Source organism: Mesoplodon mirus (genome assembly GCF_964341445.2).
Source record: "Mesoplodon mirus genome assembly, chromosome: 5".
Classification (NCBI taxonomy): Eukaryota; Metazoa; Chordata; class Mammalia; order Artiodactyla; family Ziphiidae; genus Mesoplodon; species Mesoplodon mirus.
The window spans coordinates 81,547,766-81,569,698 of record NC_138980.1 but is presented as its reverse complement, the minus strand read 5'-3'; the positions used below and the strand labels follow the sequence as shown (position 1 = coordinate 81,569,698).

At 40.6% G+C, this 21,933-nt stretch overlaps 1 long non-coding RNA gene and 1 pseudogene across 2 annotated transcripts in view; one reads left to right on the top strand and one right to left on the bottom strand.

The window, feature by feature from the left end:
* Positions 1 to 7,199: 7,199 nt before the first annotated feature.
* The window catches only part of LOC309805019, a 330,304-nt gene continuing 315,570 nt past the window's right edge, over positions 7,200 to 21,933 (bottom strand). The window contains exon 3 of the long non-coding RNA XR_014294216.1: positions 7,200 to 7,226. This is a non-coding gene — a long non-coding RNA (uncharacterized lncRNA). The remainder of the gene's footprint in view (positions 7,227 to 21,933) is intronic.
* Positions 9,403 to 21,614, top strand: LOC309804419 (regulator of nonsense transcripts 1-like; annotated as a pseudogene). Its single transcript has 3 exons — positions 9,403 to 9,488; positions 18,172 to 18,566; positions 18,653 to 21,614. The product of its transcript is annotated as a regulator of nonsense transcripts 1-like (transcript).

Sequence of the window (21,933 nt, the reverse complement as noted above, 5' to 3'; positions counted from 1 at the left end):
TGTACAAGGCACTGTGTTTGGTGCTGGGATAAGGCATGAATACAACACAGTCTCCTCTCATAAAACAAGGCAGTTCTGCAAAGCTCCAGCTAACAGTCATCATTCTGGCCTTCTCCGTAATTCCAACTGGGAGCATTCTGAGGTGGAATACTAAGAGGAAACCATGAGAGACCTTCATTTCATACTTCCAACATACCTCATTGGCATACTGATAGAGTTACTAAAAAATAGGGAGAGTTTGGTCTTGAGAAAAGAGCTAATGTGAATGAAAGCCCGAGGAGAAATAACTTTCCTTCTGTTGATGTCCACCAGCCCTCCAGAGAAAGATATTCCCTGGGAATTGCTTTGTCTGACCTGTTGTTGTTTTAATTGGTTTTCACATATTGTTGGTCTCTCTTACCAGAAAACATGAATTCTTTTCTGGTCCCTTTCCACTTGAGATAAAATTTAAATTTATAAGGTCAAATTAAAAGATCAATACACATTTCCAGACCAGCATATCCTCTTATTTTAAAAAGCCTCTTTTTAAGAATTGAGTGGCTTGGCTGAGTGGACCCCTACCGTTTTTAAGAGTCTATCTGGATTTGAAATGACCCTGGAGGGCCACAGCAGGTAGACGGGGAACATCCAGCATTACTTGGGAATTTTTGGAAATTCTACTTTTTCCCTCTATATCTCAATAACCTTTGTTCTCTTGGCGAGAGAAATCCAAATGTAGTTGGCTTGCACAAACAAAAGAAATTTCTTGGCTCCCATTAAAGCCAAGAACAAAAACATCCTGAGGTAAATTGAATTCAGGGGCAGCTGGACCAGAATTCAGTAAGTATCATTACAGTTCCATCTTGCATGTGTGATGTCTCCTATCAGCCCAAGAGGCCCATCCTGCTGGCTGTGTAACTGTTGCAGGAAGACAGCATGCACATCTCTCTAGCTGCACCATCTCCCTTCTCTTGGGCTGTACTCCCAACCCTGAACTAATCTCTGTGTCCAGGGGGCTGGAGTACGAGTCACCTGCCCACCCTGAGAGCTGCACTAGCGTGTAGCAGATAAAAGCCAAAGTCTGGCAACACATTACCCAGGTTTGGATCTCAGTTCCACCACTTAACAGGTGAGTGACATTAGACAAATTGTTCAGCCAACCTGTGCCTCGGTTTTCTCATCCAGAGAATGGAGCCGATTAAGTGTCCCATCATCATTTTGTTGTGCAAATAGCTAAATTAATACATGTAACAAATGCGTAAGAATAGAAGGCATTTAGAACAGTGCCTGATATCTAGTAACCACTCAGCAAGCATCAGCAGTGCTGCCAAGAGAAGAAGGAGCAGGAATCAGCTACTGATGTCACTACCAGAGCATATGGCGTAGAGGAAGAACAGTCTTAAAAGGATAGGGAGGGTGGGAGGGAGACGCCAGAGGGAGGAGATATGGGGACATATGTATGGCTGATTCACTTTGTTATAAAGCAGAAACTAACATCATTGTAAAGCAATTACACTCTAATAAAAGATGTTAAAAAAAAAAAAAAGGAACTGGTTCAAGGCAAAACAAACAAATAATCCCCCCAGACTGGAAGGTATTTGTCTCTAGTCCCTCCATCAAGCTGTTAGCCTCTGCTGTTCCCCAATAGACTCCCACATAGTTTGGGTGCTGGAAGATACCATCTAGACTTCAGTGAGTAAATCCTCGTGCATGTCCTGCCTTGGTGTTATAAATACAAATATGTTGCTTCTGTGCTTTTTAAAAACATAGAACTTGGTAAAGGTATGGTTTAAGGCTCCTCCAAGTAATTTTCAATTTGTAAATTTCCTCGCTATAAATACGACTCCAGAAATGATGCTAACCATGATTGTGTGGCAGGGTGGGGAAAAAAACTACGTTAGATACCTCTTTTAAAAAATAATGTTACTCACTAAAAACCTTTTTCCGACAGAAAATGGACTGCACGTTAGTTGTGCATGCAGAGAGAAAGGAGGTGGAAGACACAAGGAAGCAAGAAAGGAAAGAGAGAACCAAAATAAACCCTCTCCTGTGTCGAGCGTTGAAAATGTGGCACTAACAAAGACTTCCCATTTCACATAGAATAAGCGCTGGCAGAGGCAGCATGCAGGGCTGTGGGTGTACTCAGCTGTGCAGTGCTGATTATAGAAGATGAAAGGGCTTGGCAATTTATTTCATCTCACACTGAAGCACTGCTGACAACTGAAAGTGAGGACAGAAGGATTCATTTGTTCAACTTCTGTTTTAAAAAGCAGACTTCAAATGATACCACAGAGAAAAAAAAGGAAATGCTGTGGTGTAATAAAATGTCTTCTTTTTAAAAACACGCTAACTGCAGCATTTGTATTTTGTAGATGGGTTTGGAAGGCAAAGGGGTTGGCTTTTTGTGTGTGTGTGTGGTTCTTATCAATTCCAGGGAACAAAATGTACATACACAGAATCAACTACTAATCAGATAGGGCAAGTTAACCTAATTTGACCAAAACACTCATGTCTATTCATCCCTGAATCCAAAGATGGGTCAGAATAAAAAAAAAAAAAAAATTTAACCCTGTAGCATTTAGAAAATTGAAAATGAAATGATTTTATGCAGGATCTTTATGTTAAAATTGAATAAATATATACTACATGATAGAGAACATATCTTAAATTTCATAATGTTGGTCTTTTAAAATTGTTTGCAGATCTAGATTTTCTTCATTTACCTATATTATTTTGTTTGCTTGAAACTTTGGAAGAAAGGTTCAACCTTCCTTTTAAATAACATGTGGTATTACTTTTCATCAATATATTAGTGTTTGACAAGGAGAAATATTTTTCAGTTCAAAGACTCATATAAATTATTATGAAATCTAATCCACCTAGCAAAGTGGTCTTATCCCAAAAGATTTATAAAGATGGGTAATATCCCATACTGGTAGCACATTAGTTATTTATGATTAATACACAAGAACAGATCCAAATGTTAATGGCAAAAATAAATACATTCTGACTGTAATCATTAATACTAAACTAAAACATCAGTAACAAGAGCACATCATTCTTAAGCAATTTCTTTCTTAAGCAATTTAGTTAAATGATTGATTTTTTTCTTTGTAACTTATATTAGAAATTTCCACTGTGTTTTCAATGTAGGGTTGTGTTCTAATTCCAAGAAATCATCAAAGCAATAGAAATGGAAAGGATTATGGCTAAAATAAAATTCACTAGCTTCCTTAGCCTCTTAAAACAATTATATTAAAGAGTTACTTTTTTCAACAAATATTTTTGGAGCACTCGCTGTATGCCAGGCACCGTTTTGGGGACTAGGAATAATAGTGTTTACCAAAAGCTCTATCTGTTATGGAGGGCAAATGTGTGAGGCTATGCAGGCTTACACTGCCCTTCTCCAGGGGCACCATTCACAGAGACCACAATGCAACAAGGCCACCTGAACTGTGCAATGCACAGCCTGCTTCTACTCTAATACACAGAGGGAGACAGAAAATGTACAAGTAAACTAACACATAATTTAGATCAGAACTACAAGTTAGATAAGAAAAACATGCTGATTGTGTGTAGGAAGAAGAGCCATATATGGGGATTTCAGGGAAGGTCTCATCAAAATCAGACAAAGACATTACAAAAAAAGAAAATTTCAGGCCAATATCTCTGATGAATATAGATGCAAAAATCCTCAACAAGATATTAGCAAACCAAATTCAATAATACATAAAAAGGATCACACACCATGATCAAGTTGGATTTATTCCAGGGATGCAAGGATGGTTCAATATTCACTAATCTATCAATGTGATACACCACATTAACAAAATGAAGGACTAAAATCACATGATCATCTCAACAGACACAGAGGTCATTTGACAAAATTCAACTTCCATTCATGATAAAAACTCTCAACAAAGTTGGTATGAACAGAACATATCTCAACACAATAAAGGCTATTTATGAAAAAGCAACAGCTAACATCATACTCAATGGCGAAAAGCTAAAAGCTTTTTCTCTAAGATCAGGAACAAAGCAAGAATGCCCATTCTCACCATTTCTATTTAACATAGTATTGGAAGTCCTAGCTGTGACAGTCAGACAAGAAAAAAAACAAAAGGCATCTAAATTGGAAAAGAAGTAAAACTGTCACTATTTGCAGATGACATGATACTATATGTAGAAAACCCTAAACATGCCACAAAAAAACTGTTAGTACTAATAAATAGTACTTTACTGAATAAATAAATATTATTAAATATAAATTTATAAATTTATTATTAAATAAATAATTTTTATATTTAATTTTTTATTAAATTTTATAAACTTATTATCAAATAAATTAATAAGTTAAATAAAGTACTAGTACTGGATTCAGTAAATTTGAAAGATACAAGATTAATATACAGAAATATGATGCATTTCCATACACTAATAATGAACTATCAGAAAGAGAAATCACAAAAAAGTTCTCATTAATAATCACACCAAAAAGGAATAAATTTAGCCAAAGAAGTGAAAGACATATACTCTGACAACTCTAGGACACTGATGAAGGAAACTGAAGACAATACAAATATATGGAAAAATATCCTATGTTCACCGATTGGAAGGATTAATATTGTTAAAATGTTCATAGTGCCCAAAGCAATCTACAGATTTAATGCAATTTCTATCAAAATAGCCAAGACATTTTTCACAGAACTAGAACAAATGATCCTAAAATTTGTATGGAACCACAAAAACCCTAAATAGCCAGAGAAATTTTGAGAAAAAAAGAACAAATCCAGAGGTATTATGCTTCCTGACTTCAGATTATACTATGAAGCTACGGTAAGCAAAATAGTATGGTCCTGGCACAAAAACAGACACATAAACCAATGGAACAGAATAGAGAGCCCAGAAATAAACCCATGTACATACAGTAAATAATCTATGACAAAGGAAGCAAGAAAGTACAACGGGGAAAAGACAGTCTCTTTATTAAGTGGTATTGGGAAAACTGGACAGTTACATGTAAAAGAATGAACTTAGAAATTTTCTCGTACCATATACAAAAAACATTCGAAATGGATTAAAGACCTAAATGTAAGAGCTGAAACCACAAAAATCCTAGAAGAAAACATAGGCAGTACGCTCTTTGACAAAGGTCTTAGCAATATCTTTTTGGATCTTTCCCCTCAGGCAAGGGAAACAAAAGCAAAAATAAATTTTGTTGCATACCTATTATGTTCTAGTTCATGGACCAAACTCTGCATTCCCAGGAAACCCTGTAATGACCAGCAGTTACTTTTCACCAAGATCTTGACTGCAGGCATCCCCTAGCCAAAATTCACATATACATATCCTGGCTCCTCCCCTACCTCTTCAGAGCAGTTCCTCAGAGCCACCTGAGAGGCTGTCTCCTGGGCCACAGTCCTCAGTAACACCCTGAAAAAACTCAACTCACAGCTCATATGTTGTGCATTTTTTTTTCAGTCAACATGAAGGACATCTAAGACAAGAATGTAAACTGGTGGGAATGTAAACTGGTGCAGCCACTACAGAAAATGGTATGGATGTTCCTCAAAAAACTAAAAATAGAGTTGCTATGCAATCATCACTAATTATTAGAGAAATGCGAATCAAAACTACAATGAGGTACCACCTCACACTGGTCAGAATGGCCATAATTAAAAAGTCTACAAATAACCAATGCTGGAGAGGGTATGAAAGAATTTGAAAAAGAATAGATACATGTATATGTATAACTGAATCATTTGCTGTACACCTGAAACTAACAACATTGTTAATCAACTATTCCCCAATATAAAATTTTTAAAATTTTTTAAATGCTGGAGAGGTGTGGAAAAAAGGGAATCATCCCATCTTTCCTTGCCCTGGGTACCCCTCTCATTTCTCCATATGACTTACCTCTATTAAATGATTGTTTCAACTCTCACTTTACCTACATGTTCAGAGTTCTCTCAGACTCCAGTTTCAGTGCCCTAGCTGCCTAGGCTAGAAGCTCAGGAAGGGAAGCAGTGTGCCTATGGTCACGCAGTGAGTTAAGGGCAGAGCCAGGATTTGAACTCTGGTCTCTCATGCTCCATGACTATATTCTTTCACTGGCTTCAGTGGCCCCCTCCAGCTCCAAGGCACTACTATGTCATCCACTCTCCTTACATTTTATTCTAGGTCAAAGTCTACAAAGGCAGTCAGCTACAAGACGGACATATTTTGCTCCAGGCTTGTCACCGACTTAGCCTAAATTAAGGAGATTGGAAGCATGGCTGAGCTGGTGGCTTGTGGCTCTGAGCTCCCTTCCATGGCACATCCTTGAATCAGAAGTCATTGACATCGTCAGAATGGCCATCATTAAAAAGTCTACAAATAACAAATGCTGGAGAGGGTGTGGAGAAAAAGGAACCCTCCTACACTGTTGGTGGGAATGTAAGTCAGAGCAGCTGCTATGGAAAACAGCATGGAGGTTCCTCAAAAAACTAAAACTAGAGTCGCCATATGATCCAGCAATCCCACTCCTGGGCATATACCCAGAGAATACTATAATTAAAAAAGACACATGCACCCCAATGTTCATAGCAGCACTATTTACAATAGCTAGGACATGGAAACAAGCTAAATGTCCACTGACAGATGAAAGGATAAAGATGTGGTACATATATACAATGGAATACTACACAGCCATAGAAAAGAATGAAATAATGCCATTTGCAGCAACATGGACAGACCTAGGGATTATCATACTAAGTGAAGGAAGTCAGAAAGAGAAAGACAAATACCATATGATATCATTTATACGTGAAATCTAAAATATGACACAAACAAACTTCTCTATAAAATGGAAACAGACTCACAGACATAGAGAACAAACATGATTGTCAAGGGGGAGGAAAGTGGGAGAGGGTTGAATTGGGAGTTTGGGATTAGCAGATGCAAACTGGTATATATAGAAGGGATAAACAACAAGGTCCTACTGTATAGCACAGGGAAATATATTCAATATCCTCTGATAAACCACAATGGAAAAGAACGTACGTATATGTATAACTGAATCACTTTGCTGTACAGCAGAAATTAACACAACATTGTAAATCAACTATACTTCAGTAAAGTTTTTTAAAAAGTAATCACTGAGTTTCTTGTACATACCAGGATAATAATGGTGAAAATACATCCAGGTTCCTGCTTCTATTCCCAACTCCCAGAAGCCTTCCCTTTTTTGTCAGAGTCTCTCCTCTAACCTGCAAGGAGAAGCAACCAGGTAATTCCTCACTGCTTTCCCCTAGGTCTTTGGCTCTGTAAGGCAGGAACTCAGGAGATGGTGCTGGCTGAGTTTCCATGATCTCTGTACTTAGTTTGGGCTCCATGTTCGTCACCATCAAGGCACTATTCTCTTTCAATCTGGACCCCAATGCGGTAAAGCAAGTGTTTCTAGACAAGGCTCTTGAATGTCCATCCTACTGGCTGGGTGCCACCGACTAGATGGTGGACGTGCATGTTACAAGCATGACATGGGGTGAAGACAAGGTTCATGGCCAAAAAAGATTGGTCTACAAAGAAGGATGGGGCTTCTGGATAGCAGTGTAATGGACAAAGGCTTTGGAGGAAAAAAAAGGGTGCTTTCTGGAAGCCCATGTTGATGACCCATGGTAGTGTGTCATCCAACAGAAGGCAGGAAGAGAAAATGCAGTTTCGGTGCCCTAGCTGCCTAGGCTAGAAGCTCAGAAAGGGAAGCAGTGTGCCTGTGGTCATGCAGTGAGTAGTAATTTCATTCGTGGGAGTGGTTCATTTTACCTGGCAATTTTTTCCAACCCAAAATGTGAAGGAATCTGGGTTTACGTCTTAGGCCCCTAGTTATGAGTCATCCATGGATTGATTCATTCATTCAAAAAACACTTCATGAAAGTAAATAGGCACTAATGATATACTGTGATAATTGCTACATAAGAGAATTTCAAGAGCCTGTGGGAACCCCATGGAGGGGTACACAGCCCTGGTTTGGAAAGTTTTCTGGAGGAAATGAAGAAGAAACTGAGCTCTGAAGGAGAACAGGACCTTAACTAGAGGAAGAGATGGGGAGTTGTGCTGCATGTGTCTCTAATGGAAAAGATAGAGAAAACAAGGCATATTGGGGGAAGCTGTAAGAAGTCAGTGTGGCTGGAGCATACACTTTGACATGGGAGAGGTGACAGTTGTGGTTAAAGATGTGAACAGGGAATTTCTCGGGCACTGAAATGGTTTGTGGAGGAACACGACACACTCAGGAGTACTGCTTTAGAAAGCTCATCCTTTGGGGGCTACGTGGAGAAGGGATGGGGAGGTCAGAGCCTGCACTTGACAACCATGCCCCAGAAAGGTGCAGTCTCCTCCTCCTCACATCCTAGTGAACTCTCTTAATGCTTGATGGAGAGCTGGACAGACAGACATGAAAGAATTCAAGGTGTACAGGCAGATGGAGGGTCTTCTGTAGCCCACTTAAAAAACCCAGCCCAGGCCACATTGCCAGGGGTAAGTAGACAGGCTGAAATTACTTGTTAAAATCTTCCCTGACAGGGATTTTGATACTTCTGTACTCTAGAAGTAGAGACATCAGGCAAAGGAATAAGCAGTCCCAGCCCCCCTGCACATCCAGCTGAAATTCGCTGTTGCCAACTTACTCTATTCCCAGGACACAGCCCAACCAAGCACCACCAAACACCAGCAGAACAAGGGAAGTATTGAGGATTCAGTAAGAATGGAGTTCTGTGCTCACTCTGTTCCCATGTAGTGACTGACCTATGGACACTGGGTAGTCAGAGAGTGACTTTTTGTAACAATTCATGAAGACAGGTTCTTATTCCCATTTTACAAAATAAAAGGTACAGAGAGGTTCAGTACCTAGCCCAGGGCCACATAGCTAAGCCATACCCTGGAACAGGGTATCCTCTGCTATACATACCTAGGCTAGTGCTCGGTGAAACAAGAAAAAGTATCAATAGATGAGGAAGTGTGCTCAGTGGCTAAAAATTCTTTGATGCCACTGGACTAGGGATTCTCACCAAGGAAACAACCTGTCTTTCAACTCAACTAGCCCTTCTGAAACAGCAATATCAAGAGTCATTTTTCTTACTGTCAAGTTTTAGCATTCAGATAAGTTCCAATGCAGGGTCTAATCACTCTGGAGACTTCCGCTGTCTGTTAAGTAAAGTGTCCACATGCCATAGTCTCTCAGTTCCTAGCTATTATGGAAGAGAGCCCTAGAAATATACAGCTGTTTCCTAAAACCCAGCTTGTTCCTAAACCAGTGAGCACAACTGGCTTAGATACTGAAGAGAGCCTGTGTAAACCTCAGCAGACATGGAGGTGCCTGGTGCTGGGAGCCATGGAATATAGTGTAGCATTCATATCCAAAGACATCAGCTACTGAAGGTAGGATCCATGGGAGATGGGGAGTTACAACCAGCTGACTCAGAACCCAGCAGTCTAACCGTGCTGTCCAACAGTGTAGCCAGTAACCACACAAGGCAATTTAAATATTGTACATACCTATTGGGATATGATTCACATACCGTACAATGTACCTTTTGACGTGTAATTCAGTGGCATATTCATAGAGTGGTGCCACCATCCCACTATCTAATGGTGGAACACTTCCATGACTCCAAAAAGAAATCTCGTACCCGTGAGCAGTCACTCCTCATTCTTCCCTCACCCCCGGTCGCTAGCAAACAAGAATGACTGTGAATCTCTGTGAATCTGCCTATTCTGGATATTCATATAAATGGAATCATACACTATGTGGTCTTCGGGGACTGACTTCTATCACTTAGCACAATGTTTTCAAGATTCATCCACGCGGTAGCATGTATCAGTACTTCATTCCTTTTTATGACTGAATAATGTTCCATTGTACAGCTATCCCACTTTTTGTTTATCTGCGCATCCACTGAGAGACACTGGGTTGTCTCCCCTTTTTAGCTGTTATTAATAATGCTGTTATGATCATTACTGTACAACTTTTTATGTAAACTTATGTTTTCAATTCTCTTCAGCATATACGTAAGAGTATTGTAGGGTCGTGGAGTAACTCCATGTTTAAGTTTTGAGGAACTACTGAGCTGTTTTCCATACAGCCCATGCACACTGGAGTCCATGTGCCACAACTAGAGAGAGAAAACCCGCATGCCACAACTAGAGAGAAGCCCAAGCACTGCAACTAGAAGGAAGCCCAAGCGCCTCAACGAAGAGACCGTGTACTGTAGAAAGATCCTGCATGCCTCAACGAAGACCCCGTGTGCCACAACTAAGACCCAACGCAGTCAAAAAAAATAATAATAATAAGATACCTAAGAGTAAATTTAACCAAGGCAGTGAAAGATGCATACGCTTAAAACTGTAACACACTGATGAAGAATACTGAAGATGATTCACATAAATGTAAAGATATCCCATGTTCATCAATTGGAAGTATTAATATTGTTAAAATGTCCACACGACCCAAAGCAATCTACAGATTTAATGTAATCTCTATCAAAATACTCATGACATTTTCCACAGAACTAGAAAAAATAATCCTAAAATTTGTATGGAACCACAAAAACCCCAAATGGCCAAAGCAATCTTGAGTAAAAAGAACAAAGCTTGAGGTATTATGCTCCCTGACTTCAGACAATACTACAAAGCTACAGCAATCAAAAGAGCATTGTACTGGCACAAAAAAAGACATATAGACCAATGGAAAAACATAAAGGGACCAGAAATAAACCCATGCACATATGGTCAATTAATCTACAATGAAGGAGGCAAGAATATACAACGGGGAAAAGACAGTCTCTTTAATAAGTGGTGTTCGGAAAACTGGACAACTACATGTAAAATAATAAAATTGGGCTTCCCTGGTGGCACAGTGGTTGAGAGTCCGCCTGCCGATGCAGGGGATGCGGGTTCGTGCCCTGGTCTGGGAGGATCCCACATGCCGCGGAGCGGCTGGGCCCGTGAGCCATAGCTGCTGAGCCTGCGTGTCCGGAGCCTGTGCTCCACAACGGGAGAGGCCACAACAGTGAGAGGCCCGCGTACTGCAAAAAAAATAATAATAAAATAAAATAAAATAAAATAAAATAATAAAATTAAAACATTTTTTCAAACCATATACAAAAGTAAACTCAAAATGGACTAAAGACCTAAATGTATAAAACTCCTAGAAGAAAGCATAGGCAGTACACTCTTTGGCATAGGTCTTAGCTATATAATTTTGGATCTATCTCCTCAGGCAAGGGAAACAAAAGCAAAAATAAATAAATGGGACCTAATCAAACTTAAGAGCTTTTGCACAGTGAAGAAAACCATCAACAAAAGGAAAATACAACCTACTGAATGGGAGAAAATATTTGTAAATGATATATGTAATAAGGGACTAATAATCAAAATAGAGAAAGAACTCATACAACTCAATATAAAAAAAAAATCCAATTAAAAATGGGGAGGAGACCTGAACAGACATTTTTCCAAAGAAGACATACAGATAATATATAAAAATATCAAATGACTATGCTGTACACCTGAAGCTAAAATAATAAGTCAACTATACTTTGATTTAAAAACAAAAAGAAAAGGAAAGAAAGAACCAGTCTTGTGAAGATCTGAGGAAGAAAGTTCTAAGTACCCAAGCACAGGAATGAGTCTGTCAGTCACTGGGGTCAGAGGGAAGGCCTGAGCAACTGGAGTGATGAGCAAAGGGGGAGAGAGGCAGAAGCAAGGTCAGGGTACCAAAAGAGGCCACTCTTCAGAAGGCCTGATAAGCCAAGTAGTTTGAATCTTTTTTAGGGACAAACAGAAACCTCTGGAGAGCTCCTTCCATTCAGGAGAGTAATGTTAGAGTTCTCATAGCACAAGAATAGCTCAGCACTGAGGCTCCTGGTCCCATTTTGGCTGCCATTAGAGCATCAGATGATGGGATATTGAGGTAAGAAGAGTAAGTACTGAGATAAATTATAATTAAATGGTAATTATAGTACTGAGGTTCTAATTGGAAAGTCATAATAATCCAAACCCTATAGAAGCAAAACTCAAGCTGGGGCACTATAGATTTATCTGGATGAGCAATTATTTTTCAAAGACATTTGGACACTAAAGTGTACATTTTTGCTCTGCCATAATGAATGGCATTTAACCAAAACTGAAGATGGAACAGAAGAGACTGTTTACAAGAGGTGGTCCAGGCACCAGGAGGCTCTGATAAACAGAACACCCTTTACTTAGGTTACATATAGCTTAATACAGAGTATAATATTGAGTGTAATATTGGGTATTCTATACTCAATATTGTGTATACTCAATAATACTCTAATACTGAATATAGCTTAATTATATACAGTTTAATATTGAGCTATATATACCAGACCATATAAAAAATGTGATCACTTTTCTATAGAAGCTAATATTTAATATTGAGAAGACCAAAGATATCCTACGGTAGGTAAAGCACATAAAACTGTATATCTACTCTTACAGTAAGTAGCTAATAAATGTTTAAATGAATAAATGAATGCTTAGATTTCAATCATTTGTCATTCAATAAAAATATGCTATTTAATTGAGATCTGATATACAAGTTAGTTTGAATAACATCTCAATTTTTTTTATTTATTTATGTTTACTTTTGACTGCGTTGGGTCTTTGTTGCTGTGTGTGGGGGCTACTCTTTGTCGCAGTGTGCGGGCTTCTCATTGCGGTGGCTTCTCGTTGCGGAGCACGGGCTCTAGGTGCGTGGGCTTCAGTAGTTATGGCATGCAAGCTTCAGTAGTTGTGGCTCAGGGGCTCTAGAGCACACGCTCAGTAGTTGTGGCACATGGGCTTAGTTGCTCCGTGGCATGTGGGATCTTCCCGGAACAGGGCTTGAAACTGTGGCCCCTGCACTGGCAGGCAGATTCTTAACCACTGCACCACCAGGGAAGCCCCTACATCTCAATTTTTATGACAGAATTTAAGTCTATCTGATATAAGGGATGCATGGTATTTTATCATATTTTATTGATAAAGAAAAAATTATAAAAATTAGGCTTTAACATTAGCAATTCCATTCTAATATACTGGGAATTACCATAGGTATAGTCAATTTGGGGCATAAATTTTATTTCCATAAAGACAACTTGGGGGGAGTAAAAGTGTTTTGATAAAAGCTATCATAAAGTACACTTTTCTTAAATTAGCATTCACAAAAGAGTTAAATCACAGGAAAATGCTTTAAAAAAATCTAAAGATAGACCTTGTGGATAACCAAAAACATTAAAAATAGATAACTGACCTAAGCACATGATAATATCAATCAACTAGGATGGCAACTGGGCAGTATACCTGGTTATTTTTCATACAGTGCCTTCTCTTTTCTTTTCATGAGGTATAAATTACAATCAGTGAAATACACATCTTAAGAATATAGTCCAATGGGTTTTAACATATGTGTACACCCTATAAACAGCACCCATACTACAGAAACTTCCTTCTAGGCCTTTCCCAATCAATCTCTTCACCTTCTGCTTGAGGCAATCATCACCATAGCTTAGTATTACCAGTTTTAAAAATTCATTGATAATCAAACACCTATAGTCCTCCGCTCTACCAGCTGAGCTACAAAAATAAACTCAAAATGGATTAAAGACCTAAATGTAAGGTCAGACACTATCAAACTCTTAGAGGAAAACATAGGCAGAACACTCTATGACATAAATCACAACAAGATCCTTTTTGACCCACCTCCTAGAGAAATGGAAGTAAAAACAAAAATAAACAAGTGGGACCTAATGAAACTTAAAAGCTTTTGCACAGCAAAGGAAACCATAAACAAGACCAAAAGACAACCCTCAGAATGGGAGAAAATATTTGCAAATGAAGCAACTGACAAAGGATTAATCTCCAAAATTTACAAGCAGCTCAATAACATAAAAACAAATAACCCAATCCAAACATGGGCAGAAGACATAAACAGACATTTCTCCAAAGAAGATATACAGATTGCCAACGAACACATGAAAGAATGCTCAACATCATTAATCATTAGAGAAATGCAAATCAAAACTACAATGAGATATCATCTCACACCAGTCAGAATGGCCATCATCAAAAAATCTAGAAACAATAAATGCTGGAGAGGGTGTGGAGAAAAGGGAACACTCTTGCACTGTTGGTGGGAATGTAAATTGATACAGCCACTATGGAGAACAGTATGAAGGTTCCTTAAAAAACTACAAATAGAACTACCATACGACCCAGCAATCCCACTACTGGGCATATACCCTGAGAAAACCATAATTCAAAAAGAGTCATGTACCAAAATGTTCATTGCAGCTCTATTGACAATAGCCAGGACATGGAAGCAACCTAAGTGTCCATCAACAGATGAATGGATAAAGAAGATGTGGCACACATATACAATGGAATATTACTCAGCCATAAAAAGAAATGAAATTGAGTTATTTGTAGTGAGGTGGATGGACCTAGAGTCTGTCATACACAGTGAAGTAAGTCAGAAACAGAAAAACAAATACTGTATGCTAACACATATATATGGAATCTAAGGGAAAAAAATTAAAAAGGTCATGAAGATCCTAGGGGTAAGACGGGAATAAAGACACAGACCTACTAGAGCATGGACTTGAGGATATGGGGAGGGGGAAGGGTAAGCTGTGACAAAGTGTGAGAGTGGCATGGACATATATACACTAACAAACGTAAAATAGATAGCTAGTGGGAAGAGGCCGCATAGCACAGGGAGATCAGCTAGGTGGTTTGTGACCACCTAGAGGGGTGGGATAGGGAGGGTGGGAGACGCAAGAGTTAAGTGATATGGGAACATATGTATAACTGCTTCACTTTGTTATAAAGCAGAAACTAACACACCATTGTAAAGCAATTATACTCCAATGAAGATGTTAAAAAAAAGAAATGAAGAGTGGGAAAGACTTCTGATGCAATGGAGACTTAATAAAGCTTTGATTTTGAATCAATAAAAAAATTCATTGAATAGAATTATATGACTACTTAGCAAAAAAAAGAATGAACTAATTATAGATACAACATGGATGAACCTCCAAATCACTAAGCTGGGTGAAAGAAAAACCATACACAAAAGTAGTATATAATGCATCATTCCATTTATATAAAATTCCAAAAAAATCCAACTAACCCTTGCTGACAGAACTCAGAGCACTGGTTGTCTGGGGACCAGGGAGAGGATAAGCTAGAGGAATTACAAATGAGCATAAGTAAATGTGGGAGGTATATTCATATGTCAAAACTTACCAACTTGTACACTTTAAATATGTGTAGTTGATTTTTTTCAACTATATGTCAGTAAAGCTTAAAAATCATAACTCAAATGGCATATCAGTTTGCTGGATAAGAAAAATTTACTTTGCAAGTCACACAGAGCTTACATATTCAGTAAGTAATTAAGCTTTCATAATGTGTTTTAACTTAGAAAAGGTTTCACCATTTTTCCTCCAAATATTTTTCTCGAGTGCAATTTTTCTTCCATCCCATGAATCCAATTCCATGTGTGTTCAATACCAATGTTGTCCTACAATAAAGAGGTCAATACTGCTCTTTTTATTTTTTTCGCTCTGGGCTTTTGTTTGGTTTATTTCTATTGATTTGCAAGTTCACTGATCTTTTCTCATTGTCCAGTCTGTTGTTATGACCTCATTTCATCTCACTTCTCAAATTTCCATTTGACCCCTTTTTAGTTTCCATTTTTCTACTATGAGCCTCTATCTGTTCATACATTATATCCAACTTTACCTTAAAGCTTTGAAAATATTTATAATATTGTCTTAAATTCTTTTTGACTAGAAGGCTCTAGTTAAATCTTCTTTCGGTTCAAATTATAAAACAATTGTATGTCATTTAAATAAGGGAGTAGACTTCCTTATTTAATGTTTTATTTACTTTCAACGTACAGCTCAAAGCACAAACACTGTACACTTTAAATCCAAACCCTTTCCTTCCCCTGTTTATTCAATATTTTGGACACATATTATGACGTATGCACTGGACCTAAATTCAAGAGTTCTGTGAGAACCATATCATTGGAAGAAGGAATTCATTGATCTACTGTATTGTTCAAGGGCTTCAGCCTCATATTTGGCTATATGTTACTAACTGATCCACTAAAATAAGATGGCAAAAAACCCAGCTCTATTTTTGGAAACATAATTTTCATTATTATTTTTTTTACAAGTTGTATGTACCTATTGTCTTCTGTTATTAAGAAACGAACAAAATAATGTCTTAGTCCAGATTTGTTTCTAAGTGATGCTTCACTTTATACTTTTTGTTGAGGTATAAATCACAAAAAATAAAATGCATATATCTTAATAGTACAGTTCAATGATTTTGACAATGACTGGGTAACAACCACTGAAATTAATATATAGAACATTTCCATCACTCCCAAAATTTCCCTCATTCCCCCTTTCCAGTTAGTCTGCTTTCCCCTTGAGGTAACCAGTTTCTCATTTCTACTAACATGGTATAGAATTGCCTGTTCTTGGAACTTATATAAAATGCAGTCATATATAAGTACTCTTTTGCATCTAGATTCATTCACTCAGATACTATTTTTAAGATTTATCTATGTTGTTTCATCAATCAAAAGTTCATTCTTTTTAACTGTTAAGTATTCTATTCTATAAATATGCTACAATTTCTTTACCCATTTTCATATTGATGGGCCTCTTGGATTGTTTTCAAATTTTGGCTATTACTTTGTATAAAGCCTGCTATGAATATTCTCTTATACACATTTTCATAGACATATGTTTTCATTTCTCTTGGCTTAATACCTAGAAATGGAATTTCTGTGTCATAGATTTACTCACTTTATATATCTTTTCCCACTCCTCAAACTGAACTTATTTGTGTTTTTAGATATTATAAAACATATCCTGTAAACAAAATGTAGATAGGTCTTGCTTTTTATCCAGTCTTGTAATTTCCTTCTCTCTAATGGAGCATTTAGTCCATTTACATTGAATGGAATTACGGTTTTGTTCAGATCAGTTTAATTCTACTACCTTGGTATTTGTTTTCTATTTGTCCCATCTGTTATGTGTTCTATTGTTCATTTATTTCTATTGTCTTTTGTGCTTACAGAATAATTTTTATCCAATTTTATCTATTTTATTGATTTTTTTTAGCAATACTTCTTTGTGTGCATCTACTATTATGTGTTGTAATGGTTACCCTATAGATAGTAATACACACACTTAACTTACCACAGTCTCAATTCATAAGATATTAAAGAACAATACAATAACTATATAACGGTATAATTTCACTTAATCCCCACTCAATTCCTTGTATATTAGCCATATGTTTTAATTCAACATATTCTATAAACCCCATACCCATTATTACTGTTTGTGCTTTAAACAGTCAAGAGTCTTTTAAAGAACTTCAGCAATGTCATGAGCCTAAAACGACTAAAATTAGAGTTCAAGGGCATCAAGACAGCCAGAACCTAAGATGCCAAGATTATAGAGAGAAGAGTTGAAAGAACTGAGCCCAACAGTCTGAGCCTTTTTTCCTCTTGAGGCACTTGCCAGTTTGTAAGTAGTATAGGCTGAGAAGCACAGAAGCGGCGCAGAAAGTAGCTGCTATGAGTTCGAGAAACTATGCAGGATTTTTGTCAGTTTCATGGTTCTGGGAAGATTTTAAAAATGGGATTAAAGAACCACCGAAAGGATGGGGTTCTGATAAAAACCCCAAGTATTCAATTGGACACCAGAAGGGCTAGAGTCTATGCTGAGGTTAAGCCAGAAATAGACCAGCCTTACAGACTTGAACGCAGCTGTGAATCAGCTCAGCCCGTTTGAATTAAAGTAATCCACGCCGACTCTAATTGACTGCCAGAAGCTAAAGAAATCCCCTTTAGAGAAAGATAACATTTCAAGAATCCCTATAATTTTTACACATAATTTTAGTAATTCAATAAAAACTTTACCAGGTGTACAAAATAAAAAATCAGCTGGTGGGGGGTGGGGGATGGGGGCGGCAATAGAAACTGATGCACAGGTGATCCAGATACTGGTTTTCATTAAAATATTTTAAATGACTGTAAAATGGATGACAAGACAGAGAGAAATCAACTAGAAAACTAGAATTTATATCAAAAGAATAAAACGGAACTCCTAAAACCAAAAATAATATCAGAAATCCAGGATGCAATGGAGACCACCTCACATCCGACAGAATAGGTAAAATTAAAGCAACGTACTTACAACAGGCCGTGGTGACGGCGGTTCCTGCAGTCGCTGTGAGCTGCGGGTGGCTCCGAGAGCAGCAAGAGCAGCTCTGGGCGCGCGGCTCGCGCGGTTGCGACCCTTTGGATACTGCCCAGCCGCGCAGCGGCCTAGACCTCGGCTTGGCTGAGGGCTCCGCGCAGCGCAAAGGCAGCAGCTTGAGCTTGGAGGCGTTTCCGCCCAGCCCGCACATGCGCACTTTCCTGGATGCGCAGAAAGCCGCCTCCCAGGCTTCCACACGCAGGGCTCGGAGTTCGAATGCACCGAGATCGCCTTCCCCAGCCAGACGCAGACGCGCCTCCCAAGGTGGCAGCACTAGAGGCCGGCTCCGTGTGGAAGCTGCAGCCGGACAGGTGGACTCGCAGGTGGGCTGACCCGTGCGCATCCTGCAGAACCAGGCGAGAATGAGAACGTGGGCAAGACCAGCCAGTTGGCTAAGTTGAACTTCAAAGAAGATGAAGACGATACTTTTTACAGGAAGGATGTCTCATACATGCCTGCAGCTACTGGGGAATACCCCATCCCGACTGCATGGTTTACTGTGATACCAGCAAGAGTGGTTCAGTAGATCATGGAAATGCTTCTGGCAGCCACATTCTAAGTCACCTCTGAGGGCAAAATGCAGAGATGACTCTGCACAAGGGTGGGCCCCGGGGGAGACGGTTCTGGAGTGTTATGACTATGTCAGCAGCAAGGCCTTCCTCCTTGGCTTCATTCTTACCAAAGCCACCTGGGTCATGGGGCAACTGTGCAGCCAGCCCTAAGCCACTCAGAGCAGCCTCAAGAAAATCAGCCGAGAGAGTTCACAGTGGAAACCCCGGATCCAGGACCACTACTTCCTGTCCTGGCTGATCACAATCCCTTCTGAGCAGGAACAGCTGTGGGCTCACAGATCACCACAGAGTAGATGAGCCAGCTGGGGTAGCTCTGCAAGGAAAATCCTTCCACCACCTTGGAGGACCTGGAGAAGCCAGGGTGGAGGCAGGGCCCCAGCATATCATCCCTAGGTAGGAGGACTCTTACCAGTACCAGAACATATTTGGCCCTCTGGTCAAGCTGGAGACCAACTACTCTAAGAAACTGAAAGAGTCCCAGAGTCAAGGTAACATCACTGTCAGGTGGCACCTGGACCTTAACAAGAAGAGAATTGCCTACTTCACTTTGCCCAAGACTGACTCTGATAATCAGGCTTTAGTAATAATTTGGTTAGGAGACATGCACCTCATGCAGGGGAACAAGATTTGCCTGTGGTACAAAGGGGACCTGGTGCCCCTGTGGAAAGGGATCGGCCACGTCATCCAGGCTCCTGATAATTATGGCAATGAGATCGCCATTAAGCTGCAGAGTAGTTGTGGGTGCACCTTGGAGGTAACTCATAACTTCCAGGTGGATTTCACGTGGGAGTCAGCCTCATTAGACAGAATGCAGAGTATTGAAAACATCTGCTGTGGAGGAGAGCTCCATGTTGGGCTACATCTACCATAAACTGCTAGGCGTGATCAGAAAGTGCCAGCTGCCCAAATACTTCACAGCACAAGAGTTCCAAGACCTCCACCACTCTCAGGTTGACTTTCTGAGGATGGTGCTGCAGAGACCACTGAGCTGGATCCAGGGACCGCTAGGCACAGGCAAGATGTGACCTCAGCCACCATCATCTACCATCTGGCTCAGTGGGCCTGTGCTAGTCTGTGCCCCAACTAACATAGCCAAGGATCAGCTGACCAAGAAGATCCACTGACCAGGCTGAAAGTCATGCAGCTCTGCACCAGGGTCCTCGGCTCCCCATTGCACATCCTGGCCCTGCACAAGCAGATCAGGAACACAGGTAGCATGCCAGAGCTCCAGAAGCTGCAGTTGCTGAAGGACAAGACCTGGGAGCTGTCATCTGCAGACCAGAAGTGGTACTTGGCCCTGAAGCAGACTCCTGAGAGGGAACTGCTCGTGAACACAGATGTCATCTGCTGTACATGCGGGTGACCGAAGCTTGCCAAGATGCAGTTTCACAGGGACCCAGGCCACTGAGCCCTGGAGTGCATGGTCCCTGTGTCCTCAGAGCCAAGCAGCTGATCCTTGTGGATGACCACTGCCAGCTGGGCCTCATGGTGATATGCAAGAAGGCAGCCAAGGCTGGGCTGTCCCAGTCACTCCTTGAGTACCTGGTGGTGCTGGGCACCTTTCCCATCTGCATCATCTGCCTCCAGGTCCAGGATCAGAGGTACCCTGCACTCAGCGCCTTCCTGTCCAACATCTTCTGCAAGGACCCTTGTCAGAACAGCAGCAGGTCATGTGAAGATGCTCTGTGTGATCCAGGGCCAGGTACCATCAGGTCAGGTACCTCCTATCTAACAGGCCAGAAGCTGCAAACATAGAAAAGATCACCACAAAGCTAAAGAAGACAGCTGCCAAGCTGGACCAGATTGCCATCATCATGTCTGTCATCATGTCCTATGAGGGCCAACACTCCTACCAGTGCAGTACATGCAGCCCAGTAACTCCCTGCACACCAAGCCCTACCAAGAGGTGGAGAATGGCAGCATGGATGTATTTCAGGGGCTCAAGAACAATTTTATCATCTTCTGCATGTGGGCAAGTAAGCACCAAAGCATTGGATTTTTAAACAACCCCAGGCACTTTGGCCCTGACCAAAGCACATTATGGGCAACCCAAGGGCCCTGTCCAAGCAGCTGCTCTGGAACCACCTGCTGAACTACAACCACCTGCTGGGGGCGGGGTCACTGAACAATCTGCAGGAGAGCCTCATGCAGTTCAGCAAGCCCAGGAAGCTAGTCATCACCATCAACCTTGGAGCCCGCTTCATGACAACATCCATGTATGACCCCGGAAAGCCATCATCCCAGGATCAGTCTATGATCAGAGCAGCCAGGGCCAGCCTTTGAACATGTGCTTCCAGACCCATGACCAGATCAGCATGATCAGTGCCTACCCCAGCCTCCTGACCTCCATGAACAGTCCCCATTGCCTCCAACCTGGTCATGCCACCCATGCTGCCACCGGGGTATTTTGGACAAGCTAACAGGCCATCCACAGGTGGGGCACCCCAAAAGGCAAGACTGGTCATGGGGGATTCTAGAAGAACAGCTTTGGGCCTCCTGGGCCAGCCAGAGGAATCTCCTCAACAGCCAGGCCAGCCAGGCGTGTGCCATCAAAGCTGTCTCACAGGGTGCCCTGAGGACAGGCTGCATCTCCATCAGCCAGCCCTCCCAGGTGAGCCAGGCCCACCTCTCCCAGCCCAAGCTGTCACAGGACAGTTATCTTGGCAGCATGGTGCTGTCACAAGACTCCATATACTCCATGTATACCAGGGCCAGCAAGCATACCAGCCCAGCAGAGTGATGGGGCTGCCCCAGTACTAGAAGGTGGCCTCCTCCACTAGCATCTTATTCTGGGTTAAAAAAGTAAAAATAAATGGATACCTGTTTTCCACTGCTAAAACTGAAGCAACATTTTGAGCAGCATGAGAAGGAGAGGAACACCCAAGGGAGAGAGGAGCCTAAGTCAGAGCAAGTGTCCAATGCCAGTGCTTGGTGAGGAGGAGGAGGAGGAGGGGGAGTGAGAGGTGGGCTCCACCACGGAAGACCATCCACCATCAAGCCTCACCAGCATGGGTGACATGACCAGGTTGGAGGCAATGGGCACTGTTCATGGAGGTCAG